Source organism: Dasypus novemcinctus, chromosome 19, assembly GCF_030445035.2.
Source record: "Dasypus novemcinctus isolate mDasNov1 chromosome 19, mDasNov1.1.hap2, whole genome shotgun sequence".
Lineage (NCBI taxonomy): Eukaryota > Metazoa > Chordata > Mammalia > Cingulata > Dasypodidae > Dasypus > Dasypus novemcinctus.
In genome coordinates, this window is record NC_080691.1 from 71,231,000 (window position 1) to 71,245,081 (window position 14,082).

Below are 14,082 nucleotides of genomic sequence, written 5' to 3' on the forward strand. Positions count from 1 at the left end.
GAAAGGAAAGGATATTAGAAAGTAACTCAGAACTGTATAAAGAAATAAAGACTTCTGGTATAGGTAACTATATGGTTAAATATAAATGCTAGTATTTTTGCACTTTTTTTTCATTTTTAATGCCATCTTTTACTTCAAAAATGGTTTAAAATAGAAATGCATAAAAACAGTAATAAAACTATGTTATTGAACACACAGTGTATAAAGAGCTACTTTGTAACCAGAACAACATAAAGGAGTGGGGGGGGCAGGGGATATAGGAACATGCCATGTGTAGGCTGTTGATATTAAGATGATATTCAAACAATCTGAATTTAATAGACACAGGATGTTAAGTGTAAGTCCCATGGTAGCCACAAAGAAAATATCTAAAAATTTACTCAAAAGGGAATGAAAGTGATTCAAAACAGTTAACAAAATATCATCTAAACAAATGGAGGAAAGGAGAGACAAAAAGTTATGACACAGGGGAGCGGACTTGGCCCAGTGGTTAGGGCATCTGTCAACCACATGGGAGGTCCGTGGTTCAAACCCCAGGTCTCCTTGACCCATGTGGAGCTGGCCCATGCAGAGGGCTGATGTGCGCAAGGAGTGCTGTGCCTTCCAGGGGTGTCCCCCATGTAGGGGAGCCCCACACACAAGGAGTGTGCCCCGTAGGGAGAGCCACCCAGCATGAAAGAAAGTGCAGCCTGCCCAGGAATGGCGCTGCACACACGGAGAGCTGACACAACAAGATGACACAACAAAAAGAAACACAGATTCCTGTGCTGCTGACAACAACTGAAGTGGACAAAGAAGACCATGCAGCAAATAGACACAGAGAAAAGACAACTGGGGAGGGGGAGAAGGGGAGAGAAATAAAATAAATAAATCTTTAAAAAAAGTTATGATACAAAAAACAAATGACAAAATGACAGAAGTTAAGTGTGGGCTTATCAATAATTACCATATATATAAATGAATTAAACTTTCCAGCCAAAAGGCTGAGAATGGCAGAATGGATAAAGAAGTATGATCCAATGATATACTGTTTACAAGAGACTCATCTTAGGTTGGTGAATTTGCTCTGATGGTCAATTTCTCTCTCTTGCCAAATGGTTTTGTTTCATGGCTCTTCTTTGATTTTTGGTTTAACTTATTCTAAGTCTTTAAAATTGATCAGCTCAAATTATTAAAATAGGGCCAAGGACCCACTAATGGGGTGCAGATCATATGGAAGGGATCTGGGACACAAGAGATTCCAAAAATCGTTTTTTTCTTCTTGCAGTTCTCCAGCCTGCCAGCAGATGGTGGTCTTCAACAAATCTTTCCTCAGAGGTGTCTCAACTTCCAGTTGCCTTTGATTCTGGTCTGGCCAGAGCCTAGATTCAAAGTGGGTTCTGCTGACAAAACTATCTGAAGAGAAACCACTCTCCGCCCTCTGCTGTACCCTCCCTCTTCCCAGGGAGGAAGACATCTGTTCAATTCTTAGTTGGCTGCAGTGAGCCATGGGTTTTATTCAGGCTATTAGCCTTGAGGGTGGGGATTGGGTGCCATTTCCGGCTATGGAGGTTAGTAGCTCCCGGTTGTTTTTTTTTAAATTGACTTTGTAATAATATTACATTAAAAATATATATGTGAGGTCCCATTCAACCCCACCCCCCCACCCCCCTTCTCCCCCCCCCCAACAACACTCGTTCCCATCATCATGACACATCCATTGGATTTGGTAAGTACATCTTTGGGCACCTCTGCACCTCATAGACAATGGTTCACATCATGGCCCATACTCTCCTCCATTCCATCCAGTGGGCCCTGTGAGGATTTACAATGTCCGGTGATTACCTCTGAAGCACCATCCAGGGCAGCTCCATGTCCCAAAGACGCCTCCACCTCTCATCTCTTCCTGCCTTTCCCCATACCCATCGTCCACCATGTCCACTTTTCCCAATCCAATGCCACCTCTTCTATGTGGACATTAGATTGGTTGTGTCCATTGCACCTCTATGTCAAGAGGAGGCTCAGATTCCACATGGATGCTGGATGCAATCCTCCCATTTTCAGTTGTAATCACTCTAGGCTCCATGGTGTGGTGGTTGTCCTTCTTCAACTCCATCTTAGCTGAGTGTGGTAAGTCCAATAAATCAGATTGTAGGTGCTGGAGTCTGTTGAGGCTCAGGACCTGGCTATCACATTGTCAGTCCAGAGATTCAAATCCCCTAAATATATCTTAAACCCCAACATTAACTGCACCTCCAGCACATTAGCATGAAAGTCTTATGAAGGGAGATCCCATCTGAGTCCAGATTCATCACACATAAACACCATTTCCAAAGAGGGGCCATCTGCCCTGGTAGTTAACCCCATCGGCCATGACCATAACTCCCATGGGTCTCTTTAGCCCTCAAAGGAACCAATATCTGGGGGTTGTATCTGCTTTATCTGTCTCTCTGACTCTGCTCAGTTGTGCACGAGGGCAATCCTTCTGCCAGCCTCCAGACTCTTTTTTAGAAGCTCGTAGCCATATAAACTCATTTCTCCTTTCCATTTCCCCCTTACTTTAGGTCAAACAGCATTTTAAAGTCATGTTATTTTATGTAGACATGGATATTCTGCTGATCCACATTGAACCTTCCGTATAAGGTCATTTTCCAGTTGCATCATCAGTTGGTAGTTGATAGTGGTCCCTCGTTGCCGGGGAGGCTCATCCCCGGGTGTCATGTCCCATGCTGGGGGGAAGGCATTGCATTTACATGCTGAGTTTGGCTTCGAGACTGGCCACATTTGAGTAACATGAAGGCTGACAGGAGGAAATTCCCAGGCACAATGTTGCTCTAGGCCTTGTTCTTATTTTAGGCTTATCAGCTCACAAGCATAGTCATTAGCATCAGGGGCTCACTGTTGAACCCTCACTCCCTCCCGGTCCCCGCTGCTGTACCTGGGAGACTGTCGCTGCTCCCCTAGGGACCACGACAGAGCACCACTGGCCAGGAACCCAGTACCCCCCCTGCTGTGGTTTTTAATTGTTGCCACTATGAGTATATCCAAACATTACCATGCACCCTGGACATATGTTCTGTACAGCTCCCTGTCAGCCATATATCACCTGTCATTGATATCCCATACCAGTATCTCCATTGCCATTGTTGAAACACTCTGTGATCCAGAACTCCCCGAAATTTGAAGCCCAATATAATGTCATGGTCCCTTACTAGGGAATGGCATATAGTAGCTCCCGGTTTTTATTTCAGCTTCTACATCTCTCCATCCCTCACCCTCCTGGATGGTGCACAGCACTCTCCTTGTCTGCAGATCCCTACAGCAGCTCCCTTGGACAGCTTTTTGTCCTTCCTCCATTGTTTTTGTAAGAGAATTGAGCCCTGCCTACCTACTCCAATGCCATCTTCCTGAAAGTCCCAAGAGACTCATCTTAGATCAAAGACACAAACAGGTTGAAAGTGAATACTTCCATGCAAATACTTACCAAATGAGAGTAGGGGTGTGTTTACTAATGTTAGACAAAATAGACCTAAAAACTGTTAAAGGGACAAATAAGGACATTATATATTAGTATTGGTTTGAATCTTTTGTGGACCCCAGAAAATTATGTTCTTTTTTTAAAAAAGATTTATTTTATTTATTTCTCTCCCCTTCCCCCCACCCCGCCGGTTGTCTGTTCTCTGTGTCTATTTGCCGTGTGTTCTTCTTTGTCCGCTTCTCTTGTTGTCAGCGGCACGGGAATCTGTGTTTCTTTTTGTTGCGTCATCTTGTGTCAGCTCTCAGTGTGTGTGGCACCATTCCTGGGCAGGCTGAACTTTCTTTCACACTGGGCAGCTCTCCTTACAGGGTGCACTCCATGAGCGTGGGGGTCCCCTATGCGGGGACACCCATGGCTGGCACTCCTTGCATGCATCAGCACTGGGCATGGGCCAGCTCCACATGGGTCAAGGAGACCCCGGGGTTTGAACTGCAGACCTCCCATGTGGTAGACGGATGCCCTAACCACTGGGTCAAGTCTGCTTCCCTATGTTCTTAAGCTAAGCCATTCTTGTGCATGTAAGTCTTGCGTCTGGGGCCTTTTGATTAGATTTAGTTAAAGGAACTTTGATTATATCACTTTTGATTAGCTTGCTTCAGTTAAGGGCCTTTGATTAGATTAAAGGACCCAGGGTTGGTCTTAATCCTTTACTGGAGTCCTGTATAAGTGGAGGAGAGGAGAGAGGAAAAGCTGCCATTTTACCCCACAATGTGAGAGAGTACTCCAGGATTGCCTGCAGGTGCAGAAAGAGAAACCCCAAGATGATGAGAGAGAGGTCAGAGGTTGGAGTCAGTGGAGAAGCCTGAAGCTGAAGCAATGAGTCCTGAAGAAGATGGGAGAGATAAGTTACATGCCTGATCACTCACAGCTGAGCTCGGGGAGAAAGTGAGCCTGAGGGGAAGAAAGATTCCTTGGCAGAGACCAGCCACCATTTTGCCTTGCCAGGTGGCAGGAGTCCAGGACTGCTAGCAGCCAACCAAGCCAATCATCTGATGATGGCTTGATTAGGACATTTTCACAGTCTCATAACTGTAAGCTTTTGTCCTAATAAATTCTCATTATAAAACCAACCCATTTCTGTAATTTTGCATTGGCAGCCTTTAGCTAAGACAATATTGATAAAAGAGGCAATTCAACAAGAGGATGTAATAATTATAAACATATATGCACCTAACTATAGGGCCCCAAAATGTATGAAGCAAACATCAACAGAATTGAAAGTAGAAATAGACAGTTCCACAATAGTAGTTGGAGATGTCAATATACCATTTTCAATACTGGATAGAATGTATAGAAAGAAGACTGACAAGGAAAGAGAAGACTTGAACAATACTGTAAGCCAACTGGATCTAATATATATATATATATCTAATATATATATATATTTATGTGTGTGTGTATATATTTATCCAACAGCAGATTAACATTTCCTTAAGTGCACATGGAACATTTTCCAACATAGACTATATTTTAAGGCATAAGACAAGTACCAATACATTTTAAAAATATGAAATTTTGCATAGTGTATTATCTGACTACAATGAAATGAAGACAGCAATAACAGTAGAAAAAAGGAAAATTACAAATATGTGGAAATTAAACAGCACACTCTTAAGGTACCAATGAGTTAGAGAGGAAATCACAATGAAATAGATAAATGGGGTCCTGAAGCAAAATACCAGAAACTGGTTGGTTTTATAAAGGGTATTTATTTGGGGTAGAAGCTTACAGTTACCAGGCCATAAAGCATAAGTTACTTCCCTCACCAAGGTCTATTGCCACATGTTAGGGCAAGATGGCTGTCAACATCTGCCAGGGTTCAGGCTTCCTGGGTTCCTCTCTTCCTGGGGCTTTCTTAACTCTGGGCTCAGGTCCTCTGTTATCTCCACAAGGCCAGCTGTAGACTCTCAGATGAATGGCTTATTTCTTTTCCCAGGGCCTTTTCTTTTTCCTCACAGACAAGCTCCTCTGTGTGCTTACTTCCTGGGGCTCCAGGATCAAAACTCCAACATCAAAACTCCAATTCTGTCCTTTGTCAGGTCTTTTATCTGTGAATCCCCACCCACCAAGGGACAGTGACTCAACACCCTACTGATGTGGCCCAATCAAACCCCTAATCATAATTTAATCATGCCCAGGTACAGACCAGTTTACAAACATCCAGTATCTATTTTTGGAATTCATGAGCCATATAAAACTGCTACAGACCTCATCAACATTAAAAACTTTTGTGTACCAAAAGACTTCATCATGAAAATAAAACATCAACTCACAGAATGGTAGAAAATATTTAGAAACTACATATCTGATAATGGTTAACTATCCGGAATATATAAAGAAATTCTACAACTCAACAATAAAAAGACCAACAACCCAATTTAAAAATGGGCAAATGATTTGAATAGACGTTTCTTCAAAGAAGGTATGTAATTAGCCTAAGAGTACATGAAAAGATGCTCAACATTGCATTCACCATTAGGGAAATGCAAATCAAAACCACAATGAGATACCATTTCACACCTACTAGAATAGCTACTATTAAAAAAATGGTAAACAACAAATGTTGGAGAGGTTGTGGAGAAATAGGAATACTCATTCATTGTTGGGGGGAATATAAAATGATGCAGTCATGGTGGAAGAGAGTTTGGCAGTGCCTCAGAAAGTTAAACACAGCAATATTAAACCAGCAATCTCACTTCTAAGTATGTATCCCAAAGAACTGAAAAGAGGGAACTGTACAGATATTTGCCTACTTATGTTTATAGCAGCATTATTCACAATTGCCAAAAAATAGAAGCAACCCAACTGTCTATCAATTGATGAATGGATAAAAAAATTGTGGCATATACATACAATGGAATATTTTTCAGCTGTAAAAAGGAATGAAGTTCTTATTCAAACAAAAACATGGATAAAGCTAGAAGGCATCATGTTGAGTGAATAAGCCAGACACAAAAGGACAAATATTGTATGATCTCACTGCTATTAAATAATTAGAACAAGCAAATTCATAGAGCAAGAAATTAGAATACAATATATACAATATATACAATATAGAATACAGGGACCAGGGTAGGAGTATGGAATGGGGAATTAATGCTTAATTGGTACAGAATTCTATTTGGGGTGATAAAAGAGCTTTAGTAATGGATGGTTGTGATGGTAGCACAACATTTGTGAACATAACAGCACTGAATTCTTTATGTGAATATGGCTAAAGGGGGAAATTTTAGGATATATATATATAGAGAGAGTAAGAATTTATTTAAAACCCTTAGGACTGTACAACACAAACTGTGAACACTAATGTAAACTATGGACTATAGTTTATAATTAAAATAATATTTTATCAACTGTAACAAAGATACTATGTTAATGCAAGGTGTTAATAATAGGGAAGTATATAGAACTGTATTTTCTGCATGATTTTTCTGTAAAACTATAACTTCTCTAATTAAAAAAATATTAATTATACACCATGAACAAGTGGAATGCATCCCAGGATTGCAAAGGTATTTCAACACTGAAAATCAATCAAAGTAATACATGACCTAAATAGATCACGGGAAAAAACACACATGATCATCTCAATAGATGTAGAGGAAGAATTTGACAAAATTCACCACCTTTTCATGATTAAATCACTCAGAAAACTAGGATCAGAATAGAAATTCCTCAACATGATTAAAGACATTTTTGAAAAATATACAACTAACATCATATTTAATGGTGAAAGATTGACAGCTTTCCCCTTAAGATCAGGTCCAAGTAAAGGATGCTTGCTTTCACCACTGTTATTCAATATGGTAATAGAAGTTCTAGACACAGCAACTAGACAAGAAAAAGAAATAAAATATATCCAAAATGGAAAGGGAGAGTAATACTATCTATACTTGAAGTGAAATGATACTATCTGTAGAAAATCCAAAGGAAACCACAACAAAGGTACTAGAGATAATAAAGAAATTCAGCAAAGTTGCAGCCCAGATTAACCAACATTCATCTGTGTTTCATACACTAGCAATGAATAATATGAAAACACAATAAAATATTCCAAATCCAAAAGCATATGAAAGAATGAGATATCTAGGAATAAATTTAACCAAGGATGCCAAAGACTTTTACACTGAAAACTACAAAACACTGCCAAAAGTGATGAAGGAAGACCTAAATATATGGCAAGATATTCTGTGTATGGGGATTGGAAGATTTATATTGTTAAGATGTCAATACTAAACACAGTGGTCTACAAAGTCAACCCAGTCCCTATAAAAACTGCAGCAGTATTTTTTTTTCAGGAATGGAAAATCCAATCCTCATGTTTATGTGGAATTGCAAGGGTCTTTGAACAGCTAAAACAATTTTGGAAAAGAACAAAGTTGGAGGACTTACACTTACAAATTTCAAAACTGACTATAAAGCTACAGTAATCAAAACAGCATAAGGGCAGACATCTAGACCAATGGAAGAGAACTGAAAGTTCAGAAATAAACCCATACATCTATTCTTAAAAAAAAAAATTTATTTATTTATTTATTTTATCTCCTCCATTGTCTGTTCTCTGTGTCCATTCACTGTGTGTTCTTCTGTGTTTGCTTGCATTCTCATTAGGCAGCTCTGGAAACCAATCCTGGGACCTTCTGGAGTGGGAGAGAGGTGCTCATTCTCTTGCACCACCTCAGCTCCCTGATCTGCTGCATCTCTTATTCTCTCTCCTCTGTGTCTCTTATTGTTGTGTTACCTTGCTGCACCAGCTCCCTGCATGGGCCAGCACTCCTGCGCAGGGCAGCACTCCTGCGGGGGACAGTACTCTGTGCAAGCCAGCACGCTGTGCAAGCCAGCACTCCGCGTGGGCCAGCTCGCTGCATGGACCAGCTTGCCTTCACCAGGAGGCCCTGGGAATTGAACCCTGGGCCTCCTATATGGTAGATGGGAGCCACATCCACTTCCCCATCTATCATTTTTAACAACAGTGCCAAGTATATGCAATGGAGAAAATTTCATCATTTTTTTTTAACAAATCAATTTTATCAATACAGTGGTACCTTGGTACTCATCATTAATTGGTTCCAGGAGGCATGGCGAGTACCAAAAATGAGTACTGAATAAATTTTTCCCATAAGGAATAATGTAAATAAATTTAATGCTTTCCCAAACCAAAGACAATGCACAATTTTAAAGGCAATATGTAAAAAGATAGGATTGTTTATATTACATGTGAAATAAACCTAAAAATTAATAAATACTTAGATTAAATAAATAAAAACTTCACTTTACCTGTGTTGAGAAGAGTCCATGGCCTAATGGGATGGTGGGAGGAGAGTGGCGAGGAGGAGAGGTCACATGATGTGTTGCTTGGAAGGCGAGCTCCCTCCAATTGAACATCAGGCACTTGCACTGCAGGTGATTTCTCTTTTCTGCCTTTTTTCAACTTGCACCACAGGCTCTGACACACTCTTTGTCACCTTCACTAACAGCTTATCCAATAGGACTGCTTCTGTCTTCTTTTCAGAATTCCTCAAAAGTGTGAAATCGTTTGGTCATTCAATAAATTCACATTTCTACTTGTCAGAGCTTTGTCCGGATGGTACTTTCCCACAAAGTTTTGAACTTCTGCCCATTTATCAAGGAGCTGCGGACATCCTCCCTTATCTCCCCCCCACCTGAAGAAATCTCTTCAGCCACCTCTTGTTGCTGCTCCTTCCGTAGTTCCTGCAGCTCCTCAGTGCTGAGCTCTTCATGATGTTCCTCCACTAACCCCTCAACTTGAGCAGCATCAACCTCCACACCCATGGACTGGCCCAAAGGTACAATATCCTGCACAACTGCACGCTCTGCACCTGCGGGCTTGGGGTCATCCTCAAACTCTTCACAGTCTCTCTGATTCACAGCTTCTGGCCACGAGTTCTGGCTGGTAACACCTTCTCCTCTTTTGTGATGTAGGTTCTACTTGGCATTTTTTCCCAAATAATTCTGGTCTCATCACAGTTAAAAACTTGGTGGGGAATAAAACCCTCAGCCTCTACATAGTGTTGAAATCAGCAGGCTTTAAAAAAAAAAAAAGACTTATTTATTTATTTATTTCCCCCTTCGCCGCCTCCTGCTCTGCTGTTTTTGCTGTCTGTTTTGTCTTCTCATTTTCTCTCCTCTAGGATTCACTGGGATTTGATCCTGGAGCTCTCTAATGGGGAGACAGTTTCCCTATCAACGTGCCACCTCAGTTCTTGGTTTCTGCTGTGCTTCACCTTGACTCTCTCCTTGTTTCTTTCTCTCTTTTTTTTAAAGATTTACTTTATTTCTCTCCCCTTCCCCCACTCCCACCCCAGTTGTCTGTTCTCTGTTTCCATTTGCTGTGTGTTCTTTTTGTCCACTTCTGCTGTTGTCAGCAGCACAGGAATCCATGTTTCTTTTTGTTGTGTCATCTTGTGTCCACTCTCCGTGTGTGCAGCACCATTCCCGGGCAGGCTGAAATTTCTTTCGCGCTGGGCAGCTCTCCTTATGGGGTGCACTCCTTGCGCGTGGGGCTTGCCTACGTGGGGACACCCCTGCATGGCACGGCACTCCTTGCATGCATCAGTGCTGTGCATGGGCCAGCTCCACCCGGGTCAAGCAGGCCGGGGGTTTGAACCGTGGACCTCCCATGTGGTAGACGGATGCCCTATCCACTGGGCCAAGTCCACTTCCCTCTCTCCTTGTCTCTCTTTTGACGTGTCATCATCTTGCTGTGTGACTCACTAGTGTGAGGCACTGGCTCACCACGCGGGCACCTGTGCAGGCACTGGCTTTCCACGCGGGCATGCTTTCTCTTCTTCTTTTTCACCAGGACACCCCAGGATTGAGCCCAGGTCTTCCCATATGGTAGGCGGAAGCTCTATCAGTTGAGTCATGCCCGCTTCCCTAAGCAGCCTTTTTATTAACCCTTGCTGCCTTGCCATGCCTCACAACACTGTGGATGCCAATTTTCTTCATAAAATGATCAAACTGGGTGGCCTTAAAAATGTCAACACTCTTATCACTCGTTTCTGGTTTATTTTTCAAAAGATTGGCATACAACACTTTCATTTTGTCATATATCATGGCTTCTGACACAAATATCATGGCTTCTGACTGCTGCTTGATAACTGCTTCTCATTTACCCAAATTAATAACATCTTTTCAACTTCCTGAGGGGAACACTGCTTTGTTACTGTTTTAACTCCTTTCACAACACTTTTTATTCTTAATGATGGTAGAGACCGTTCTAGGCATACTGTAACCCCTAGCAAGATCAGTAATATGAATATCACTCTCATATTTACCTATTATTATTATTTTTTTGCTCAGTGGTGGTGCAAAGTAATTTTCTTTCCTGCTCTGCACTACCATTGCTCATTTTCTTAGGACCCATAATGAGGAAAAAACCTGCAAAAATACACAAAATGACCACAGAAGTTGAGACAAGTCTGCGATGGGATGTGCACAATGCAAGAGCTACCATGTGACTAAAGGGTGACCTTTTGTGCTGGCTGGAAAGGGTAGCAAGTCACAAGGTAATCAACACTGACAAGTCCTAGCTTGCATGTAGAGTACCAAACAAACGACAAATACCGGGACAAAATTTTCACGTCAAAATGCATCGAGTCCAAATTCAATGAGTTTCAAAGCAGTTGAGTACCAAGGTATTACTGTATATATTAATAAAGCATAAAATTCATCCAAAGTATACAAGCAATGGTATTTGGTATAATCAGTTAGCTGTGCACTCATGACATCAATCATTATTGAGGCATTTTCGTTATTTCAATAATAATGAGCAAAAAACAGACAAACAAGAAAATTCTTCATTTCTCCATCTCTCTATGCTTCCCCTGCTGTACATAGCTGTTGTATCTGGCTATTTTTGCACATTTATTTATTTATTTATTAAGCAGTTTTATTGAGATATATTCACATACCATACATTCTATCTAAAGTGTAAAATCAATGACTTTTGGTATAATTGCAATGTTGATGCATATATCATCACAAAAAACTTTAGAACTATTTAATTACTCCAAATAGAAAAAATTCCACAGTCCTTAGTATGCCAGTGAGTATATAACATTCACAAACAAGCAGAATCTGAGTTTGTAAAAAAAAAGAAACCACCTTTGCAGGAAATATTAAAGGAAGCCGTAGAGCCTGAAAGAAAAAGACAGGAGAGGGAAACGGACTTTGGCTCAGTGGTTAGGGCGTCCGTCTACCACATGGGAGGTCCGCGGTTCAAGCCCCGGGCCTCCTTGACCCGTGTGGAGCTGGCCCATGCGCAGTGCTGATGCGCGCAAGGAGTGCCCTGCTACACAGGGGTGTCCCCCGCGTAGGGGAGCCCCACGCGCAAGGAGTGCACCCATAAGGAGAGCCGCCCAGCGCGAAGGAGGGAGCAGCCTGCCGAGGAATGGTGCCGCCCACACTTCCCGTGCCGCTGACGACAACAGAAGCGGACAAAAGAAAACAAGACGCAGCAAAAAGACACAGAAAACAGACAACCAGGGGAGGGGAGGGGAATTAAATAAATAAATAAATCTTTAAAAAAAAAAAAAAAAGAAAAAGACAGGAGAAAGAGGCTTGGAGAGAGTATAGAAGAAAGAAGAACAGAAAGGATAACCAAAAGAATAAAAAGACAGACGAAATTATGATATGATATGACATGAAAACCAAAGAATAAAATGGTGGAAATAAACAATGCATTTACAGTATTATCATTGAGTGTGAATGGATTAAACTCCTCATTCAAAATATATAGACTGACAGAATGGATAAAAAAACATGAGCCATCCATATACTGCTTACAACAGACTCACCTTAGACCCAGGGATACAAACCAGCTGAAAGTAAAAGGCTGGAAAAAGACATTTCACGCAAATATTAACCGAAAAAGAACAGGGGTAGCTATACTAACATTGGACAAAACAGAATTTAAATGCAAAATAGTTATGAGATACAGAAGATATTAATATTATATATTAATAAAAGGGACAATCCACCAGGAAGATATAACAGTCATAAGTATCTATGCACCTAACCAGGGTGCCCCAAAATATATGAGACAAACTCTGACAAAACTGAAGGGAAATATAGACAGCTCTATAATAATGGAGACTTTAACACACCACTCACATCATTAGATAGAACAACTAGACAGAAGATAAACAAGGAAACAGAACTTGAACAATGTGAGAAATGAGTTAGAACTAACAGACATAAACAGAACATTGCATCCAAAGTCAACAGGTTATACATTCTTCTCAAGTGCCCATAAAACTTTCTACAGGATAGACCACGTGTTAGGGCACAATGCAGCTCTCAATAAGTATAAAAAGATTGAAACTGTAGAAAGCACCTTCTCACATCATAATGGAATGAAACTGAAAATCAATAATAGATAGGAAAGAGATAAATTCCCAAACATGTGGAGGGTAAACAACCACTCCTAAATAATCAGTGGGTCAAAGAAGAAATTGCAAGTGAAATCAGTAAATATACTGAGGCAAATGAAAATGAGAACACGACTTACCAAACTTATGGAGGGAAGTGGCTGTGGCTCAATCGATTGGGCTCCCGTCTACCATATGGGAGGCCCTGGGTTTGTGTCCCACGGCCTCCTTGTGAAGGCAGGCTGGCCCTCCTCACCTGCGGAGAGCTGACGGCCTGCACCCGTGGAGAGCTGATGGTCCGCGCCCATGGAGATCTTGATGGCCTGCGCCCACGGAGAGCCAGCGCAGCAAGATGACGCAGCAAAAGGAGACAAGCAGACACAGAAGAATGCACAGCGAATGGACACAGAAAGCTGACAGCGAGCAAGCCACAAGGGGGTGGGGATAACTAAAAAAAAAAGTCCAAAACTATGGGATACAGTGAAGGCAGCCTTGAAAGAGAAATTTATAGCCCTAAACACCTGTATTAGAAAAGAAAAGCTAAACTCAAAGATCTAATTGAGCAGCTAGAAAACTAGGAAAAGCATAGCAAACTAATCCCAAGGCAAGCAGAATAAATATTAGAGTACAAATAAATGAAAATTGAGAACAAAGAAACATTAGAGAAAATCAACAAAAAGGTGGTTCTTTGAGAAGATAATACAATTGGCAAACAAAGAAAAAGAAAAGAGAAGATGCAAATAAATACAGTCAGAAATGAAAGGGGGGGGGGGAGTTACTATTGACCCCACAGAAATAAAAAGAATCACAAGAGGATATCATGAGAAACTTTATGCCAACAAACCAAACAACCTAGATGAAATGGCCAAATTCCTAGAAATGCACAATCTGCGCTGATGCTACAAGAAACAAAAGAACTTAACAAACCAATTGCATTTAAAGAGATTGAATCCATCATAAAAAAATCTTCCAACAAAGAAAAGTCCAGGACTAGATGGCTTCACAAGTGAATTCTACTAAACATTTCAAAAAGAATTAACACCAATCCTGTTTAATTCAATCCTTCCAAAAAAGTGAAGAGAAGGGAAAACTACCCAACACATTTTATGAAGCCAACATCACCCTAATACCAAAGCCAGACAAAGATATTACCAGAAAAGAAAATCACAAACT

General features: G+C 41.0%; 1 protein-coding gene across 2 annotated transcripts in view; it reads right to left on the bottom strand.

The window, feature by feature from the left end:
* Nucleotides 1-13,687, bottom strand: part of EVI5L (ecotropic viral integration site 5 like) — a 51,047-nt gene extending 37,360 nt beyond the window's left edge. Inside the window, exon 1 of one of the 2 annotated variants that reach the window (XM_058281905.2) lies at nucleotides 13,050-13,687. The gene's annotated coding sequence lies outside the window, so the exon portion shown is untranslated. The remainder of the gene's footprint in view (nucleotides 1-13,049) is intronic. The other variant, XM_058281906.2, reaches the window with a different exon arrangement.
* Nucleotides 13,688-14,082: the final 395 nt, after the last annotated feature.